This window comes from Felis catus, chromosome C1 (genome assembly GCF_018350175.1).
Source record: "Felis catus isolate Fca126 chromosome C1, F.catus_Fca126_mat1.0, whole genome shotgun sequence".
NCBI classification, from domain to species: domain Eukaryota; kingdom Metazoa; phylum Chordata; class Mammalia; order Carnivora; family Felidae; genus Felis; species Felis catus.
The window spans coordinates 176,825,312-176,847,292 of NC_058375.1; the positions used below are offsets into that span (position 1 = coordinate 176,825,312).

The 21,981-nt window shown below is 35.2% G+C and overlaps 1 long non-coding RNA gene across 1 annotated transcript in view; it reads left to right on the plus strand.

The window, feature by feature from the left end:
• The first annotated feature begins 2,540 nt into the window (after positions 1-2,540).
• The window catches only part of LOC123379213, a 36,780-nt gene continuing 17,339 nt past the window's right edge, over positions 2,541-21,981 (plus strand). Inside the window, exon 1 of the long non-coding RNA XR_006583425.1 lies at positions 2,541-4,956. This is a non-coding gene — a long non-coding RNA (uncharacterized LOC123379213). The remainder of the gene's footprint in view (positions 4,957-21,981) is intronic.

Sequence of the window (21,981 nt, forward strand, 5' to 3'; positions counted from 1 at the left end):
TTCTCTCCTGTGGCTTATGTGTGATTTGCAAATATTTTCCTCCTATCTCTGGCTTGTATTATCATTCTTTGAAGAATGTATTACACAAAACAAAGTTTTGAATTTTGAGTAATCTGACTAATTGATTTTTTTTCTTTTGTGAATTGTTTTTGGTATCATGTCTAAGAACTCTTTACTTAAGTTATGAATATTTTCTTTTAAAAGCTTTACTGTTACACATTTTACATTTAGATCCATGATCCATACTGAGTTACTTTTTAAAAAAATTTTTTTTAATGTTTATGTTTGAGAGAGACAGACAGACAGAGTGCAAGCAGGGGAGACGCAGATAGAGAGGGAGACACAGAATCTGAAGCAGGCTCCAGGCTCTGAGCTGTCAGCACAGAGCCTGACACGGAGCTCAAACTCACAAGCCACAAGTTCATGACCTGAGCCAAAGTCAGATGCTCAACCAACTGAGCCACCCAGGCCCCCCCATACTGAGTTACTTTTTGTTTAAGGTGTGAAGTTTAGTAAAGTGGTTTTAATGAGGTGGTTTAAATTGAGTTTCTCAATCTCAATCTCTCCATCCCTCAGTCCCTCTGTCCCTCTAAACTTCTCAATCTCTCTCTGTCTCTCTTCCCCCCCCCCACCACATAGAAGTGGTCTCACAAGCAATTTTCAGATTCTTCCAGTATTACCTTTTCCCATTGATTTGTTTTTGCACTTTTCACTTGCTATACAATTCTGGGTTACAGGTTTGTTTGTTTTTTTCTTTTGGCACTTTAAAAATGTCATACCACTTTTTAAAAAAAATTGTGTTGAAAATCATATAACATGAGATTTACCCTCCTAACAAACTTTTAAATATAAAGTATAGTATTATTTACTGTTACAACAATGTTGTACAACAGATCTCTAAAACTTTTTCATCTTGCGTAACTGACAATTTATATACTTTGAACAGTAACTTCCCACTTATTCCTCCCCCACCCAGCCCCTGGCAAACACACTCCTATTTTGTGCTTTGATTAATTTGACTACCTTAGAAACCTAATATAAATAAAATCATGCAGTATTTGTCTTTCTGTGACTGGCTTACTTCACTTAGTATAATGTCCTCAAGTTTCATCCGTGCTTTGTAGCACATTACAGAATTTTAGTCTTTTTATGGCTGAATAATACTCCATTGTGTGTGTGTACCAAATTTTCTTTATTTATGATAGACATTTAGATTTTTTCCACCTCTTGGCTATTATGAACAATGCTGCAATGAACATGAGAGTATAGAGATCTTTTAGAGTTTCTGGTTTAAATTCGTTTGGTTAAATAACTCAGAAGTGGGATTGCTGGATCATATGGTAGTTTTGTTTTGTTTTTGTTTTTGTTTTTTGAGGAATCACCATACTGTTCTCCCTAGCAGTTGCATCATTTTACATTCCCAACAGCAGTATAAAAGGATTTCAACTTCTCAACATTTTCACCAATAACTGGTATTTTTTTTTATTATGGCCATCTTACTAGGTGTGAAGTGATCTCATTGTGATTCTTATATATTGCCATTTCCCTGATGATTAGTAAGGTTGAGTGTCTTTTTTCTCCTCTTTCTAATCCTTTGGTCACTCTTTAGTTTGGGAGAGGATGAGATGCTTCTGTTTGCTTTTCTACTTAGTGCAAGTTAGGAATTGTCAACAGGGTTCTATCCCAAGTGTCTGGTATGGAAGGAAAGACCACTGCTCCTTTCATTATGTTTACTTGGAGTTGGGAGGGTATAGTAAAAAGAATTCTTTTCTTCAGAGCCACCCTGTTCCTAGTTCTTTGGGTAGGGCTCTCTTTGGGGCTTTTTTTTTTTTTTTTTTTTTTTGTCTGTGCCCATTGCATATATACAAGACAAACAAACAAGAAAAAAATAGCATACTCACATAGTCACATAGGTTTCAGTTCCATGGTCCATAGTCAGTCTGTCTTCTTTTTTCCACCTTTCAGAGTTGCATTTTGTCCATAGTTTTGTTTTTGTTTTTTGTTTTTTTGTAATTAGCAAGAGGAATGTGGTTGAATATGCTTACTCTACCTTGCCCAGAACTGAAAGTTTTTTGAAGATTTAATTATCATTTCTTTAAAGTTTTCTTCTGCTCCAGCATTCTCTTAATTTCCTCCTAATTTGATTTCTTCTTTTTGCTACATTTTCATGTTGGAGGCTAAAATTCACTATTCATATTTAATAGTGAGGCACTAAAAATCTGGTTACAGACTCTTATTCTTCTATGGGGCTTGAATGACTAGCAATTTTTACAATAGGGCAATCTCTGGCTAGCTGGTGTTTTTATTGGATACCACTATTAAAGTATAACTTTATAAAGTTATATATATACTTTATATATATATATATATAAAGTATATATATATAAATACATATATATTTCACATAAATATATATATATTTATATATATATAAAATATACATATATTATATATATATAAAGTATATATATAAGTATATATATAAGTATATATATATATATATACTTAAAGTATAACTATAAAGTATAACACAACTCATACAAATTAAAAATGAACAAGTATCAAAGATTTTATTTGACTCAGTAAGATGATATGACTAATTCAAAGGGAAGTTGAGAAGCTAGCATATGCATATGCTAATATTTATTTATCTTCAGCTGGTTGCAGAAGAGGAAGTCAGAGTGACACTCCCTGGATGGCCATGAAAGCATGCATCCATGCTGTGAACTGCCTATGGGGGCCATGTGGAAAGGAGCTGAGATGGACCAATGGGTGATGATGAGCAAGAAAAGGGGGACCTCAGTCATAAACCCCAAAGAACCAAATTCTGCTAACAAAAAGAATAAGCTTGGAAGAGGATTTTCTCCCCCAAGACCTCCTGATGAGAACTTAATCTAGCTGACAGGTTGATATCAGCCTTGTGATACTCTTAGCAGGGACCCCACCTTGCCTTGCCAGACTTCTGTCATACAGAACTGTATGCGAACAAGTGGGTGTTGTTTTAAGCTGCTAAGCTTCTGGTAATTTGTTATGCAGTAATAAAAAATTAATACAATGACAAAAATGGATGTATATAAGTTGGTAAACATGTAAGTAAGTTGAAACAAACATCCACATAAAAATAACAATATTATCTATTGGGGGGGGGTCTCCAAAAAAGGCAAAATTCTGAGCAATATCATATAAATTAAAAGGGATTGACCATAATTAAAGTATTCTAAGGTATTTATATTCAGGGACAGAAATTTGTAGGTGTGTCTCTCCTAAAAAAAGATCAGATCCTACATCTTATTTCCCCTTCTTTCTGGGAAAATGCCCATTCAGTCAGTTCCCTACATCCTATGCAACGAGGCGGCCATATGTCAAGTTCTGACCAACATAATACGAAATTGGAGTCATGTGTGCACTTTTCACCTTATTTGCTTAAAAAAATCACCTGTCCTAGACTTCTCTTTCCCCTTTTTGATGTTTGAGACATAGACAATATAGAGTCCTAACTGACCGTACAAATGCAGACTGTAGGGAATAGTGGAACAATAAAATGGAATCATCTGGGTCCCTGAATGACTAAAAAAGCAGACCCATACTGTTAACCTGACCATATCTTAGGACCATTACTTGAGATAGAAATTTACATTATTTAACTCTGTATTTTCAGAGCTCTTTCTACTCTGTATTTCTGGAGCTCTTTCTTAGATTAACTTAAACTTAACCTTAACTAAATCAGTCCCTGAACCAAGTGGAACAATCACAGAAACCTAAAGTATGGGGCACTTGGCTTAGCAAAATTTAGGGCTTAGTAGTAAGGCAGTGGATCTTATGTTGTTTGGGGTACAGAAGCAGTTGGCTCTTTCCAGCTTGTGAGGCTCAAATTTCTGGATTCTCTATCCCTTTCCTTCTCTGCTTGCAAATTGGCATATTCTTGCCTTAGCTCATCTTTTTCTTATAATACCTTGCTAAAAGCAGCAAGAGCAGCCAACACATATTCCTTATTGCTTTTAGTAGTGAATTAAAATAAATAACATGAGATAAAATTACAACCCTAAACATTTCCCTAAAGCTTCCTCAAAGAAAGCCGATCATTGACAAAGATTGGATTAAGTATGTTGCTTTCTAACGTAAGCCTATTTTTCAGATAACCTCAAAGTAGCTGTAATTAAAATGAGAAAGAAGGTGAGAAGGAGCCAAGATGTCAGGAAAAGTTTGGCTTAGAAACTTTGTCCAAAAAAAAAACCAAGCAAAAACCAAACAAAACAAAAAACACAAACTAAACAAACCAACAACAACAAAACCTTTGATGTGATTACTGGCATATAAACAAACAGGAAATAAACAGAATGGAATTCTACTGAGTAGTTTTGAGAATTATACCACCAACAAATCTATCAGTAAGATCTTGTGAAAAGCTGTGGTTGTTCAATATTTAAAGCAACTCTCAAGGTCCCAAACCTACTCTAGTAATGAAGTGGGCTGTTAAAACAATGCACCATCCCCCACCACAATTTCCACTCTACCCTACCTACATTCTCTCTAAAATCAGGTATAGCCACTGAAGATTAGGAACAATGAAGAACATCTGGAAGGCAAAGGCAGAATTCATAGATGGTAAGGGAGTTTTTCTTAGTGATCAAAACTAGCATGTAACCAAGGAAATTTCTTTACTACTAGGTCAAGAGTTTCTTTATAATTCTTGCCCAGGGTTATTTCCTCCTGTATATTGGACGAATGATGACTTTGTATTTTCCATTCTTCCTTATCCAAAAGGTGTACCATCATTGTATATTAGGGTTCAGGTTCATATAACTTGTCTATTAATATGTTGTTCACAGGACTATGAAGAGCTTCATATGAACTGAACAGAGAGAATTTTGCAGCACCTAGATAGCTTGGATTTTGGACTAGAGAGGATCTTGGATTATATTCATGAAGAGATTAAGTCTTTTCAACGTGTGGGAAGTAAGTACGCCTAACTATTTAGATGGTCAGACTCCTCCTTGTCTATGAAAGATCTACTGCCCCCTTCTTGCTAGTACATGGTCTTACCAACAGGAGACTACAATCCCCATTCTGATTTACAGTAAGATATTACCATATGACTAACTTCTTGCTATTGGACAGAAGCGCTGTGTGCAACGTCTGGCCTCATTGGCTTAAAAGAAAATTGCCTACGCTGGATTTTCTCTCTTCTTCCTATGGAATGTAGATGTGGTAGCAATCCAGCTTTGACAATGCAGGTGAGGATTGACATGACAACGCAATGACATAGAGGCAGACTAGGGCTCTGAATTATCTAATGAGCAGAGCCACCATATTAACCTGGACTGCTTGCTTCAGGACTATTACATGAAGGAAAAGTCAACTTTTTGTTAAGACATTGTATCTTTGAGTAGCTTAGCCTTTTCCCTAATTACCAGAGGGCTAAGATAGCATCTTAGATTAGGCTTTGTTAAATATGCATGATACATACAGTGTCAAGAGTAGCCACTAAAAGAACAGAAATAGAGTGCATAACTTCCAGTGTAAAAATCTTAATGTTTACCCCCCTTCCAAAAAAGAAGTAGAAGCAAAGAAGAAAAGCAGAACAAATAGCATAAAGTAAGATTATAGAAACAAGTCCAGAAATATAAGTAGTCTCAATATATGTAACAAGCTGAACTCACCAAATAAAATCACAAGAATATAGAAAGATTAAAAGTAAAATAATAGAAAAATATACATATTAGGCAAATACAGTAAAACTTTGGTTTGTGAGCATAATTCATTCTGGAAACATGCTTGTAATCTAAAGCACTTGTATATCAAGGCAAATTTCAAGAACCATTGGCTCAGTTGTGATCATATGGTGTTTGGCATTACATACTACTCATATGGCAAGACATCGCTCGTTTATTAAAATTTATTAGAAATGTTTGCTCGCCTTGCAGAACACAGAACAGTTACTCATAATCCAAGATTTACTGTTATCAAAATAGTATTGAAGTAGTTATATATCTATTAGACAAACTCTGACACATGAAACATCATTAGGGATAAGAAGAGTCACTACATACAAATTTCAATTCTGCAGGAAGATATAACAATTCCGAATTTCTATTACCCTAATAACACAGTCATGAAATACATGGGGATTATTTTAAGAGAAGTTTAACCCTATATGGAAAAGTATCCTTGATTCTGGATGTAGAAAATTTCAAGGAATCCTCAAAAAAATTTCTGTACTTCAAAAAATTTTCTATAACTTCTAAACAAATTGAGCAAGATGGCTCAAATAAATTTGACAAAAGAAGCACAAGACTTGTATACAAAAAACCAAAATATTGCTAAAAGAAATTAAAGATCTATATCAGTAGAAAAATATTTCATATTTATGGGTTGGAAGACTCAATATTATCAAGATGGACTTCTGCCTAAATTAATCTATACATTCAATGCAATCCCTATCAAAATCCTAGCAAACTTTATTTTGTAGAAATGGACAAGCTGATCCTAAAATTTCTATAGAAATATAAAGAACATAGAATAGCAAAAGAATTTTAAGGGGAGCCTGAATGGGTCAGTCAGTTAAGCATCCAACTTCAGCTCAAGTAAGTCATGATCTTGTTTTTTGTTAGTTCGGGCCCTGCATTGGGCTCTGCACTGACAATGTAGAGTTGCTTGGGATTCTCTCCCTCTCTGCTCCTGTCCATCTCTCTCTCTCTCTCTCTCTCTCTCTCTCTCTCTCTCTCTCTCTCAAAATAAATAAACTTTTAAAAAAAGAGTTTTGAAAAGGACAATTTTACTTTTTCTTTTTTTTAATTTTTATTTAAATTCTAGTTAGTTAACATATAGTAATATTAGTTTCAGGAGTAGAATTTAGAGATTCATCACTTATATATAACATCCAGTGCTCATCACAACAAGTGCATGCGTTAATATCCATCACCTATTTAACCCATCCCCCATCCACCTCCCTCTGTCAACCCTCCGTTTGTTCTCTATCATTGAGTCTCTTACAGTTTGCCTCCCTCTTTTTTTCCCTTCCCCTATGTTCATCTGTTTTGTTTCTTAAATTCCACATATGAGTGAAATCACATGGTATTTGTCTTTCTCTGACTGACTTCTGTTTTTTAAATTATTTACTTTATATCTTTCTGTATATCTTTTTAGGAATGTTTCACTTCCATAAATTTGTCTAACTCATTGGTATAAAGTTGTTTATGATATTTATTTATTTAATATCTTTAATTTCTACAGAGTCAGAATTGATATGCTCTCTTTTATTCCTAATTATGACAACTTGTGTCTTTATTTTCTTGGTCAGCTGTAAGCACTGCTTTAGTTTCTTCCAATAGATTTTGGTACCTTGTGTTTTCTAATTTACCTTGTGATAGCTATTTTGACATCTGGGTTATTTTGAAATGCATTTAACTTTCAAATATTTCAGGATTTCAAAGATTTGTTTCTGTTAATTTTAAATTGAATCTCTTTGTGGTTAGAAAATATAACTTTGTGTGAAAAGATATATTTTTATAGTTTTTTATATTAGCACACAAATTTACCATTATAGTGCTCTTCACGTCTTCCTATGGATTTGTCACTTTCTTAGAGCCTGGGGAACTTTCTTTAGTACTTTTTTTGCAGGGCAAGTGTACTAGCAGTGATTTCTCTCAGTATTTGTTTATCTGGGAATGATTTGATTTGATCTGATTTGATTTGGTTTGGTTTTTCCCTGCATCTGACTGCTTAATTTTCTTTTTTGACACTCTAGGGACTAGGTATCTGAGGAAGGATAGGGTACACAAGTACAGATTTGAAGTCAGTGTACTGTCCATTTGGGGACTGTGGCCTCTCACAGTCTTCCTTTCATGACTGAAATATTTTTGGTGTATTACTATTTTAGGGTCAGGCATTGATTTTGACAAAAGTCTTTGTTCTTAGACATCTGAGGTAATGTGGACTCTTAAGGGAGCCTACAAAACTAGACCAGTTGTAAGTGTTTGAGGTTGCCTACAGCAGGAATTGTCCTTAACATAAACAATAGAAGGACATTTATAGTTATATACTTATTTGCTCACAGAATCAAAGTAAGAGTTCAGTAGCTAGACTTCTAGAAGTACAGGAATTCACTTTTAGACTCACTAGAAATGAGATATCTTGGGCCATCTCTTTTAATATCCTCAGGATTTCAATGGTCAGACTGCTGGATAATTCAGTTACAACCACCTTTGGTCTTTGTACCTCAAACCTAATGATTATGTTTCCCAAAGAAGATTGGCTAACTTGGGTAACATGACCACCTTTGTGGTAAGAATCCTGTGATTGTCAGTCCCACTAACCATATGAGGTAAATAATTTCCATAAGTAAAAACTTTGCTATTGTCAAAAGAGAGAGAAGGGACACTGGACAACCAAGCAAACTATACTCTAAATTTACTGTGTCATCTCTTCTTCATACCACATGTGACTTGACTAAAAGTTGGTCATTATTTTTGCCTGCCCAGGATTTATTTCCTTTTATGTTAATAGTACTCTATTACTCCTTAGATATCCTTTCCTATATCCATTTTGTGTGACTGGAGGTCTAGTCATGCATATGTGACCCTGGTGAGGACAATTCAAACTGAGAAGTTTCAATTCCATGATTTTTTCTTGGAACTGTTATGAGAAAGGTACTCTTTTTCTTCTGGAGATTTACCTTAATTTATGATGGATAGTTCCATCAGGTATAGAATTACTGGTTGACTATTTTTTCATTTCAGCACTTGGAATATGTCATTCTCTTGCCTTCTGATCTCCATTGGTTTTTAATGAAAAGTCAACTATTAATTGTATTGGTGCTACTTTGTGTGTGAGTTGTTTTCTTGTTGATGTCAAGATTTCTCTTAAATCCTTCAACTTTTAAACTATGGTAATGTCTACTTAAGGATCTTTTTGTATTTATCTTACTTGGAGTTTGTTGAGCCTCCTGGATCTATAGAATTTTTTTCTTCAAATTCAGGATTTTTTTTAGCCATTATTTCTTCTAATATTATTCTGCTCTTTTGTGCTCTTATTTTTGGAAGAGACTCCCATTACATGTGTGGTGGTACAGTTGATGTTGTCCCACAGGTCTTTGAGGGTCTATTCATTTTTCTTCAATCCTTATTCTTTTTGTTCACCAGACTGTATAATTTACAATTGCTCTATCATCACTTCTCTGATTGTTTTTTCTGCCATCTCAAATATGCTGGTGAAACCCTATAGTGAATTATTAATCTTCAACTCCAGATTTGCTATTTATTTCTTTCATTGTTTAATAATTTCTGCATCCTTATTGAAAATCTCTATCTGTTGATTCTTTGTTGTCATACTTTAATTCTTTATACATGGTTTTCTTTAGTTCTTTGAACATATTTGTAGTAGCTGCTTTATAAATCTTTGCTAAATCACAACATCTGGAGCATCTGAAGACACTCAGAGATAATTTCTATTGACTGCTTTTTTTCTAAGGAGGACCTCACTTTCCTGTTTCTTTGCATATCCCATAGTTTTTTTGTTGGAAACTGAACATATTAGGTAATGTACTGTAGCATTCTGAATGCTTAATCTCCCCCTTCCTCCCACCTCTTAATCCCATAAAGTCGTGCTGGGTTTCTGTTTGTTCATTTGTTTAGTTAATTGCCTGGGCTTATTCTGTGAAATCTCCCTTGTGGAGTGTTACCACTGATGTCTCTATTCATTTTTAAAAATTTTGTTTTTATTTGCAAACTTGGCTTTCTAGGCTCTGCCTTTCATCTGCATAGTTTAGTAGTCTATCATTGATTGACAAATATTGTGTTCAAATACCTTGAGCCAATAAAGCTCTAGGATCTACAGATAGATCTATATGTAGGCAGGGGAACACATTCAGGACATTTTCATACCTGGCTCAGGTTTTACTTTCAATGGAGCCCTTTTGAGTTTCCTGTATACCACATGAGTAAATTCTCAGGAGTGTGTGATTAACTTGGGACGACTCCTTACCCACTGCATACATATACAGCCTCAGTCAGTAATATACTTGCCCAGCCAAGGCTGAAACCTTGGGGAAGTAGAGTCAAGCTATTGGCTGTCCCCCACTGGGCAGCCATTGGGAAGTCCCTTCCATCGGCAATGCCATTCCAAATCAAGTGATCCCCTTTTGAAGGTAGCAGAGAAGCTGCCAATTCTCCCAGCTTGCCCCACCTGACAAAACCTCTACACAGACCAAGATAGATGTGGTAGGTACAGCCTCAGGCCCGGACACCACACATTCCTACTGTTTTTACCTGACATTCAGCCATACAGCAAGCATTAAAATGCTTCTTAGACTGTTTATGTCTGTAATTTCCAAAGTGATGAGATGGTTATTTTTGTGCATTTGCCCAATTTATAGTTACTTTTTGGGAGAGTGTTGGCTGAACACATCACTATGCTGTAGCCAGAAACTTTGTCCTCTGCTTTTATCTAGACCTTCTCTTTTCTTCATCTCTATTTTTCTTATCTTGTTGAAAATTTATTTCACTCTCTGTAGTTTCTCTTCAGTGTGGGAAACCATTGTAGAAAGTGGTCCTAGTGGCTCAGTTTTACGAATTCATAGGGTCTAGTCAGCTCCAAGCCTTATCATGGACCCTTTGTACTTACCTGCTACTGGACTGCACATCTGCTCTTCTCAAGGTAACTCACTGCTTTCCATTGAATACCTGCTATTGACTTTGGTTATCAGGGCCATCAGATGGTTTATTTTTCCCTCTGTCTTTACTTTCACAGATGGTAAATTCTTAAATGTCTTAAGGTCTGTCCTTGCCTGTTTGATTTTTGGGTTTTCTGGGAATACTTTGTCACCCAGCCTTCTCGTAAATGCCTATAGAATTTTGATTTTTTTTTTAATTTAGTTGCTTTTTCTGTTTTTATGTGAGGATTCAGAAATATGCAAACTATGCCATCAGTGCTCCAGTGCTATGAATGTCCTGGAATACTGGATCTTTATGTTGTTTATTAAATTGTCTAGTTTTTTTTTCCCCTAAAAGGTATTTAGTGTTTCTTGTTGGTTTTATTCCTAGGTAAGTTATAGTGTGTATTGCAATTAAAAGCAGAAAACTATTTTTCTCATTACATTTTTTGATAGGAACACTATCGACTTCTGCAGGTTGGTCTGGCATCTGGATTCCTTACTAACCTCTTTTTAGTTTAAAATTTTAAAAGTTCATTTTGGATATTCTAGGAAGACTGCTATCTATTTATGTAGATAATTACATTTTTCTTCCACCTTTTCTAATTTAAACTTCATAAATATCCTTCCATGTCTGTACTTATAGAGCTAATTCTTTTTTTGTTGCTATTTGCATATTATTTACTTACATCATTCTGCCATAATCTATGTAAACAGTTTTCTTTTGACATTTAGATTATTTCCAACTTTTTCCTGTTATAAACAATATATCTTTGGGGATTTATATGAATATTTCCATAGACTAAATTCCTAAAAATAGAAATATGGGACAAGTTATATCTACACATAAAATTGTCCTCCAAGTTATTTTTAGTAATTATAATAAATTTTAATTGACTTTCTTTCATTACCCTCATCTATTCTGTCACCAAATCTTTTTTTTAATGTTTATTTATTTTAGAGAGAGAGAGCACAAGCAGGGGAAGGGTAGAGAGAGAAGGAAACACAGAATCTGAAGCAGGCTCCAGGCTCTGAGCTGTCAGCACAGAGGCTGATGCAGGACTTGAACTCGTGAACCGCAAGATCATGACCTGAACCAAAGTTAGATGCTTAACAGACTGAACCACCCAGGCACCCCTATTCTGTCATTCAATTTTAACTCTCAGTTTATAATTTCAAGAATCTTGTCACTTCTCACAGTTAATCACTGATTTTACCTGATCCAAGATGTCATCAGTTGGCGGTGGGAAGGGGGCATGGATTATTGTAATGACATAACCAATCTCTCTGTTTCCATCCTTGTTGAAGAATCTATTCTCTTAGAATCACATTCAACTTAGCCAATGTGAGTATATGAAAATGTAAGCCACATAATATAAGTGTTCTGATCAAAATCCTCCCCTAGTTTTAATTTATACAGAATGAAAGTCAAAATTTTTACAATGCCTCATAAGGCCTTTTATGATCTCTTTTTTATCACTTACCTTAGCACTTAATACTATTTTCCAGCAGATCTATTTCAAAAGTATGCCTTCCTTCCCCTTAGGTACTAATATTCTCCTTATTTTGTGTCAAGAAATATTTTCTTTTAAATCATATTGTTTCTTATGTTTTTTCATCCTTTTATTTTGAAAACAACAAACACCTGTTTTTCACACCTCTGCCCTAGATATCATCTAATTTCCATTTATATCATATGATTATATGATTATGTCATGTGATTATAATCATTTTACCATGAGCTTAGGGCACTTCTGCCTTACCAGGACCCCTTGCAAAGGAAGGAATCAGCTAAGAAACAGTAGCAGAAGCAGCAGATACACATGGAGAAGGGGAAGCAGTAAGAGGAGGAGAAGCAGGAGGACATTCTAGTATAAACTTTTGAGTGTGTCTACCTTTCTGGGAGGGAGAAGTACCAAGATTTTATTGGATATTTCAGTGAACTCAAGGGACAATGCTCTAGGATCAATTGCTTAAGGTATCAGGTCTACCACTCTGGGAGTAATCTCACCACCTTCTCCTCAGCCTCCTGCATTTCTGCCACAGGACTTCTATGTATCCCAGATGCTGTTACCTACAGAGTCCTGTCACAACCTTTATATTTTGCCATTGTAGGGCAGACAAAAGATTTCCCAGGGGCATGTTCCCTATTAGTCTCATGGTTTTCCCATTTCTGCTTCCCTAAATTAGGAGAGAAGACCATGGGGTTTAGAGTCCGCCTTTTTTTATTCTCAAAAGGCAATACTGTTTTCCTGTGGAAGTGAATGGCAGGCTACCTTGCAGTGTCCTCCTTTAGTTTAGAACTCCCTTTAAATATTTTCAATTTTGGAGCATTTGGCATTCTTTCCTTAGCTGTAAACACTAACTCAACTTTTCCTCATTTTTATATTTTCCTTGGTCAATTAAGTTGGGATTGAGAAGAAGGGAGGCAGATACTGTTTCTTATCTGAATTTTTGTCCTTTAGCCTTCTTTCTTGATAGTATCTGATGTACTATACTGGTGCTCAATACGTATGAGTTTCCGTTATCATCCAGTGGAGGTGCAAATGAGCCCTAAAGGTACTTAAAGATGGCCATTTAAACATTCCAATATGTCTAGTGAGAAAAACATAGCCCTAAATATATAATATTTTATGTTCTTATCACTTATTCACAAGATGAATGATTAGTCTGTGACAAGATTGTGTCAGAGGACTAGAGAATATTCAAGAATTGCAGTTACAAAGTTGGTATTCCTTGACACCATTTTTTAAATTTAATTTTTAATTTTTTAAATTTACATCCAAATTAGCATATAGTGCAACAATGATTTCAGGAGTGATTCCTTAGTGCCCCTTACCCATTTAGCCCATCCCCCCTCCCACAACCCCTCCAGTAACCCTCAGTTTCTTCTCCATATTTATGAGTCTCTTCTGTTTTGTCCCTTCCCTTGCCTCCCCTCCCTTATGTTCATCTGTTTTGTCTCTTAAAGTCCTCATATGAGTGAAGTCATATGATTTTTGTCTTTTTCTGACTGACTAGTCATAATACCCTCTAGTTCCATCCACTTAGTTGCAAATGGCAAGATTTCATTCTTTTTGATTGCCAAGTAATACTCCATTGTATATATATACCACATCTTCCTTATCCATTCATCTGCCAATGGACATTTGGGCTCTTTCCATACTTTGGCTATTGTTGATAGTGCTGCTATAAACATGGAGGTGCATGTGTCCCTTCAAAACAGCGCACCTGTATCCCATGGCTAAATGCCCAATAGTGCAATTGCTGGGTCGTAGGGTAGTTCTATTTTTAGTTTTTTGAGGAACCTCCATACTGTTTTCCAGAGTGGCTGCACCAGCTTGCATTCCCACAAACAATGCAAAAGAAATCCTCTTTGTTCGCATCCTCGCCAACATCTGTTGTTGCCTGAGTTGTTAATGTTAGCCATTCTGACAGGTGTGAGGTGGTATCTCATTGTGGTTTTGATTTGTATTTCCCTGATGATGAGTGATGTTGAGCATTTTTTCATGTGTCGGTTGGCCATCCAGATGTCTTCTTTGGAGAAGTGTCTATTCATGTCTTTTGCCCATTTCTTCACTGGATTATTTGTTTTTTGGGTGTTGAGTTTGATAAGTTCTTTATAGATTTTGGATACTAACCCTTTATCTGATATGTCATTTGCAAATATCTTCTCCCATTCTGTCGTTTGCCTTTTAGTTTTGCTGATTGTTTCCTTTGCTGTACAGAAGCTTTTTCTTTTGACAAGGTCCCAGTAGTTTATTTTTGCTTTTGTTGCCCTTGCCTCCAGAGACATGTTGAGTAAGAAGTTGGTGTGGCCAAGATCAAAGAGGTTTTTGCCTGCTTTCTCCTCGAGCATTTTGTTGGTTTCCTGTCTTACATTGAGGTCTTTCATCCATTTTGAGTTCATTTTTGTGTATGGTGTAAGAAAGTGGTCCAGGTTCATTTTTCTGCATGTCGCTGTCCAGTTTTCCCAGTACCACTTGCTGAAGAGACTGTCTTTATTCCATTGGATATTATTTTCTGCTTTGTCAAAGATTAGTTGGCCATACGTTTGTGGGTCCATTTCTGGGTTCTCTATTCTGTTCCATTGATCTGAGTGTCTGTTCTTGTGCCAGTACCCTACTGTCTTGATGATTACAGCTTTGTAGTATAGCCTGAAGTCTGGGATTGTGATGCCTCCTGCTTTGGTTTTCTTTTTCAAGATTGCTTTGGCTATTTGGGGTCTTTTGTGGTTCCATACAAATTTTAGGATTATTTGTTCTAGCTCTGTGAAGAATGCTGGTGTTATTTTGATAGGTATTGCATTGAATATGTAGATTGCTTTGTGTAGTATCAACATTGTAAACATTTATGCACCAAATGTGAAAGCACCCAAATATATAAATCAATTAATCACAAACATAAAGAAACTCATCGATAATAATACCTTAATAGTAGGAGACTTTAATACCCCACTCACAGCAATGGACAGATCATCTAATCAAAAAATCAACAAGGAAACAATGGCTTTGAATGACACACTGGACCAGACGGACTTAACAGATATATTCAGAACATCTCATCCCAAAGCAGAAGAATATACATTCTTCTCCAGTGCACATGGAACGTCCTCCAGAGTAGACCATATACTGGGACACAAATCAGCCCTAAGTAAGTACAAAAAGATCGAGATCATACCGTGCGTATTTTCAAACCACAACGCTATGAAACTCGAAATCAACCACAAGAAAATATTTGGAAAGGTAATAAATACTTAGAGACTGAAGAACATCCTACTAAAGAATGAATGGGCTAACCAAGCAGTTAATGAGGAAATTAAAAAGTATATGGAGGTCAATGAAAATGATAATACCACAACCCAAAACCTCTGGGATGCAGCAAAGGCAGTCATAAGAGGAAAGTATATAGCAATCCAGGCCTTCCTAAAGAAAGAAGAAAGATCTCAGATACACAACCTAACCTTATGCCTTAAGGATCCAGAAAAAGAACAACAAATAAAACCCCAAACCATCAGAAGACAGGAAATAATAAAGATTAGAGCAGAAATTAATGCTATCGAAACCAAAAAACAGTAGAACAGATCAATGAAACCAGAAGCTGGTTCTTTGAAAGAATTAACAAAGTTGATAAACCACTAGCCAGTTTGATCAGTAAGAAAAAGGAAAGGACCCTAATACATAAAATCAAGAATGAAAGAGGAGAGATCACAACCAACACAACAGAAATAAAAACAATAATAAGAGAATATTATGAGCAATTATATGCCAATAAAATGGGTAATCTGGAAGAAATGGACAAATTCCTAGAGACATATACACTACCAAAACTGAAACAGGAAGAAATAGAAAATTTGAACAGACCCATAACCAGTAAGGAAATCGAATTAGTAATCAAAAATATGCCAAAAAACAAGAACCCAGGGCCAATTTCTTTCCAGGGGAATTCTACCAAACATTTAAGGAAAAGTTAACACATATTCTTTTGAAACTGTTCCAAAAAATAGAAATGGAAAGAAAACTTCCAAACTCTTTCTATGAAGCCAGCATTACCTTGATTCCCAAACCAGAGACTCCACTAAAAAGGAGAACTATAGACCAATTTCCCTGATAAATATGGATGCACAAATCCTCAACAAGATATTAGCCAACTGGATCCAACAATACATTAAAAAAATTCACCACGACCAAGTGGGATTTATACCTGGGATGCAGGGCTCGTTCAATATCTGCAAAACAATTAATGTGATTCATCACATCAATAAAAGAAAGGACAAGAACCGTATGATCCTCTCAATAGATGCAGAGAAAGCATTTGACAAAATACAGCATCCTTTCTTGATAAGGACCCTCAGAAAGTAGGGATAGAAAGAACATACCTCAAGATCATAAAAGACATATATGAATGACCTAACGCTAATATTATCTTCAATGGGGAAAAACTGAGAGTTTCCCCATAAGGTCAGGAACAAGACAAAGATGTCCACTCTCGCCACTGTTATTCAACATAGTATTGGAAGTCTTAGCCTCTGCAATCAGACAACACAAATAAAAGGCTTCCAAATCGGCCAGGAGGAGGTCAGACTTTCACTCTTCGCAGATGACATGACACTCTATATGGAAAACCCAAAAGATTCCACCAAAAAACTGCTAGAATTGATTCGTGAATTCAGCAAAGTTGCAGGATATAAAATCAATGCACAGAAATCGGTTGCATTCCTATACACCAACAATGAAGCCACAGAAAGAGAAATCAAGGAATCGATCCCATTTACAGTTGCACCATAAAATACCATAGGTACCATAAAATACCTAGAAATAAATCTAACCAAAGAGGTGAAAAATCTATACACTGAAAACTATAGGAAGCTTATGAAAGAAATTGAGGATGACACAAAGAAATGGAAAAAGATTCCATGCTCCTGGATAGGAAGTAATTTTAAAGCTATGAGGAAAGGAGAAGAGTCAGGGATATCTCTAAGGTTTGGGTTCTGAGCAACAAGAAAAAAGGAGAGAGAAAGAGAATCCCAAGCAGACTCCATGCTCAATGCAGAGCCTGACTCAGGGTGCAATCCCACGACCCTGGGATCATGACCTGAGCTGAAATCAAGAGTTGGATGTTCAACTGACAGAGCCACCCAGGGACCCCTGTTCTAGCAATTTTTAAGAGCTCTTGCTATATCACAGAAGTCAGCCCATTATCTGTTATTTGCAATAGAAATATTTTTGTAAGTTTTTTAATTTTAATTCTGGTACTGTTAACACACAGTGTTATATTAGTTTCCCATGTACAATATAGTGATTCAGCAATTTTATACATTACACAGTGTTCATCATAAGTGTGCTCCTTAATCCCCATCACCTATTTCATCCATCCACCCTCCTACCCACCTCTGGTAACCATTAATTTGTTCTCAATAATTAAGAATCTGTTTCTTGGTTTGTCTGCCTCTCTCTTTTTAATCTTTGCTGTTTTTTTTTCTTAAATTCCATATGAGTGAAATCATATGGTATTTGTCTTTATTTGACTGACTTGTTTTGTGTAGAATTATACTCTTTAGTTCCATCCATGCTGTTGCAAATGGCAAGATATCATCCTTCTTTATGGCTGGTAATATTCCATTGTATATACTACCACATCTTTATCTATTCATCCATTGATGGATACTTGGGCTTCTTCCATAATTTGGCTATTGTAAATAATGCTGCAATAAACGTAGATGTTCATGTATCCCCTTAAATTAATTTTTTTGGTGGGGGTAAATACCCAGTAGTGTGATTATTGGATCATAGGATAATTCTGTTTTTAAGTTTTCGAGGAACCTCTGCAATGGAAATATTTTTTTCCTAAATGTGTTGAGTCTGTTGAATTTGTTTATAATCTCTTATACCATACATATTTTTTATTTTAGCTTGGTCAAACATGTTATGTGTGTAATTTTTAAACTTTTCTGCTAATGATTTAATGTCATACTTTTTACTTTTAAGTGTTTAATCAACCTGTACGTAAGCTTGTATGTGATGTGAGATCAAGGTCCAGACTTATTTCTGGCAGATGATTGGCCAATTGAGCCAATACCATTGATTATGTATCACATCCTTTTCCCACTGAATTGAGACACCACATTTGTCATCTATACTCAGATCTATTCTGTTTAACCAAAGACGGTTTTTAAACCATTTTAACCATTTATAGGTATACACTTCAATAGCAGTAAGTACATTCACAATGTTGTGCAACCATCACCACCATTCATTTCCAGAATCTTTCATCTTCCCCAAGTTAAACTCTGTATCCATTAAATAATAACTCTCCATTCTCTCTATTCTATTTTCTGTAGCTATGAATTTGATTACTGTAGGTACTTCATATCAGTGAAATTATTCAGTATTTGTCCTTTTGTGAATGGCTGATTTCACTTGATGTAATGTCTTCAATGTTTATTGATGTTGTTGTAGAGTGTGTCAGAATTTCCTTCCTTTTTACAGCTGAATAATTTCCCATTGTATGTAGATGATACATTTTATTTATCCTTTCATCCATCAATGAGCACTTGGGTCACATCCACTTTTGGCTATTGTGAATAATACTTCTAAGAACATGAGTGTACAAATATCTGTTTGAATCCCTCCCTGCTTTCAGTTTTTTTGGGTATATATCTAATAACTGAATTTCTATGCCAATACCATGCTGATTTCTAAACACCCTATAGATTTTATTTCTATGTAAAACAGATCATTTTATCATTTACATTTCTCGATGTTTATTGCTATTACAGAAAGAAAGGCTACTGATTTTATTACATTTAATCACCTTAGATTCTTGTATGATTTCCAATAGAATTTTATTATGGTGTCTTGGAATTTCTAGATAGTATGTATCACTTTCTGATATCTGATACTGATTTAAATTATTTTTGTATCTTACTTAAGATGATATTTGCTATGGTTTTTAGAAAAGAATCTTTATCACATTTAAGTCATCTTAGATATAAATACCTCTTAGCATCTACTGATATGACCATACAGTTTTTCTCCTTTAATTGGTGATGTAGAAAATATGTTAGCAGATTTCTTGATATAGTATCATCCTTGTATTGTTGGAGTTAAAACTTACTTAATGGTAGAATATTATTCTTTTGAAACAATGCTGTATTACATTTTTTAATATTTTACTTAAAATTTATCATGGTAATTATTTTGCAATATATACATATATCAAATCATCTACACCTAAAATTAATACAATGTTATATGTCACTTATATCTTAGTAAAACTGGAAGGAAAAAAAGAGATACTTTGATGGGAAAGCTTGAAAAATATTATAGAGATTTATCATTCTGGAGAAAAATCCTTCTCTGTTTTTATTCCAATATTTTCTTTTTATTTTAAAACATCAAGCTTTTGAAATTAAATTTTTTTCTTATAATAGAACAATCTCTTTAGTTTTAAGAGGATTATCTTACTAGGAACATAGGGAAAAAGAAAACCATATTAGATTTCTTTTGGGTATAAACAGAACCTCAAAAGATCATATTCACTGTGCTGTAAGTAATGTATAAAAATTTACCAATCCATTTTTAATAGTTTGAAGTAAAGATATCTTAGTTAGAATATAACATTTTCTAATTTAGTGATGATTACAATTTTTAGATGTTTTCTGAGAGACCACCGAAACTCCATTAAAGAGGAAACATACCAATTTTTCCTTACAGTAATTTCCCCATACGTGGGGAATAAGTATAAGTATAAATCTATACTATTATTGCCTTATAAAATTCAAGATGTCCTCCAGGGGGCACTAGATGCAATAGTGAGTGTATCTGATGTTAAAGCAAATACAAATGACATGTGTGGGGAAGTAATGAGATGGGAGGGCAGCATGACTACCATGGTGCTCCTATTGGAGCTGTTGTCAATTAGCAGTATCCTAGTAAATGTGGACTTCCTAAGGATATGCATCTAGATAAAGCAATTATGTGGCTGATACACACTTGGAATCGTAAAAGTTTTTTTTTTTTTAATTTTTTTTTCAACGTTTATTTATTTTTAGGACAGAGAGAGACAGAGCATGAACAGGGGAGGGGCAGAGAGAGAGGGAGACACAGAATGGGAAACAGGCTCCAGGCTCTGAGCCATCAGCCAGAGCCTGACGCGGGGCTCGAACTCGCGGACCGCGAGATCGTGACCTGGCTGAAGTCGAACGCTTAACCGACTGCGCCACCCAGGCGCCCCGTAAAAGTTTTTTTTGAGTGAAAAACCAAGTTAAGGTTTACAAAACTGGCATATATTCATTTATCAAGATGCCTGGTTCATTCCACTCCATATACAAGGACACAGAGAAGTAAAGTCATGTTTATATATACCTTGTGCAATTGTAGAGTGGGCACAACTCCTATGCAATGCTAAATTGGAAAAAGTATATTTAGACTGCATTTCTGAAGAGAAGGCACATTGAGGCATATTCAGACTTATGTCATTGAAAGCCAGTGCAAACATATTATTTGTTCAGAACCTCATCTAGGCTTGAGTAATTCCCAGTGGATACTTGAATTAACTCAAGTTGATTGTAAGGTCATATATAAACTTCCAAATTAGCCTAAGAGGTTCTATATATTCTAAAATATCTGGTTTTAATACCACATGCATCTAATAATCCAGCCATTTGTTATTTCTAACTTAGACTATTGATGCACCATATGTATATGTCTTTTACTTTGTTGTAAAGGAAAATCTCTAAATTTATTTATAATTGCTTGGAATGATTATGTCTAGAGGAATTACATTTGTGTCCCCAAACCAGGGAATCAGCATTAGCAATTATTTAAAAAATCCTTTTTGTATCTCTGTTTTTGAGCTGAATGTCTTATTTGCCTTGAATATAATTGCCTTCCTCCAACTCTTTCTTACATTCTGACTGCTGTATTTTTCTCTATCTATACTTATTACTACTATGGAACACAGGGTTGAGATTGGTTGGGGCTTTTTAAAAAGTTTCTAAGTAAGATTTGGTAATCCAAATAATTATTCTTTTTAACTCTATCAGAAAATACCTGTCCACAAGATGCAATCATTTATTAGTAGGTTATAGATAAGATGAAAACTAGCCCAGATTGTTCCATGTCTGGACAAATAGGGAACTACTAGGCAAGGTAAACAAAAATCAGACAGTTATTCTTTGAAATCCCACAAATTCAATAAATTCAATCATCTACTTATTGATCTTCTAGCCTCCCAGGAATGCCTTCTCTGATTCATCTGCCAGATTACTGTTCTTAACATAATACTCTTGGGATGCCTGGGTGACTCAGTTGGTTAAGTGTCTGACCCTTGATTTAGGTTCAGGTCATGATCTCATGGATAGGGGGATCGAGCACCGAGTCAGGCTCTGCACTGACAGTGCAGAGTCTGCTTGGGATTCTCTTTCCTTCCTTCCCTCTCTGCCCCTCCCCTTCTTGCTCTCTCTCTTTCAAAATAAATAAGATTTAAAAAAAGACCACGATATTCTTATCACATTAATTTTTACTGTCCTTTCTATCACATCCACCCTTTCCACACACACTCAAAAGATTCAGTGTGTCCTCATTTCCTATATAATATGTAGGACAGACTTATTACCCTGCATTTCAAGTTCTCCATAATAAAACCTCAACCCATTTTTTTGGTCATTCACTAAATATTTATTAAGTGCCTATTATGTGTGTATTTTCTCTATAATTGATTTAATCTTTGTCCTTTTCTTCATTCTTTGGCACTTTTTAAAGGCTTTCCTTTTCCTTGACAATTAGGTTTTCAGTACTGTTTATCTTAGTACTTCTTTTTTTTTTTTTTAG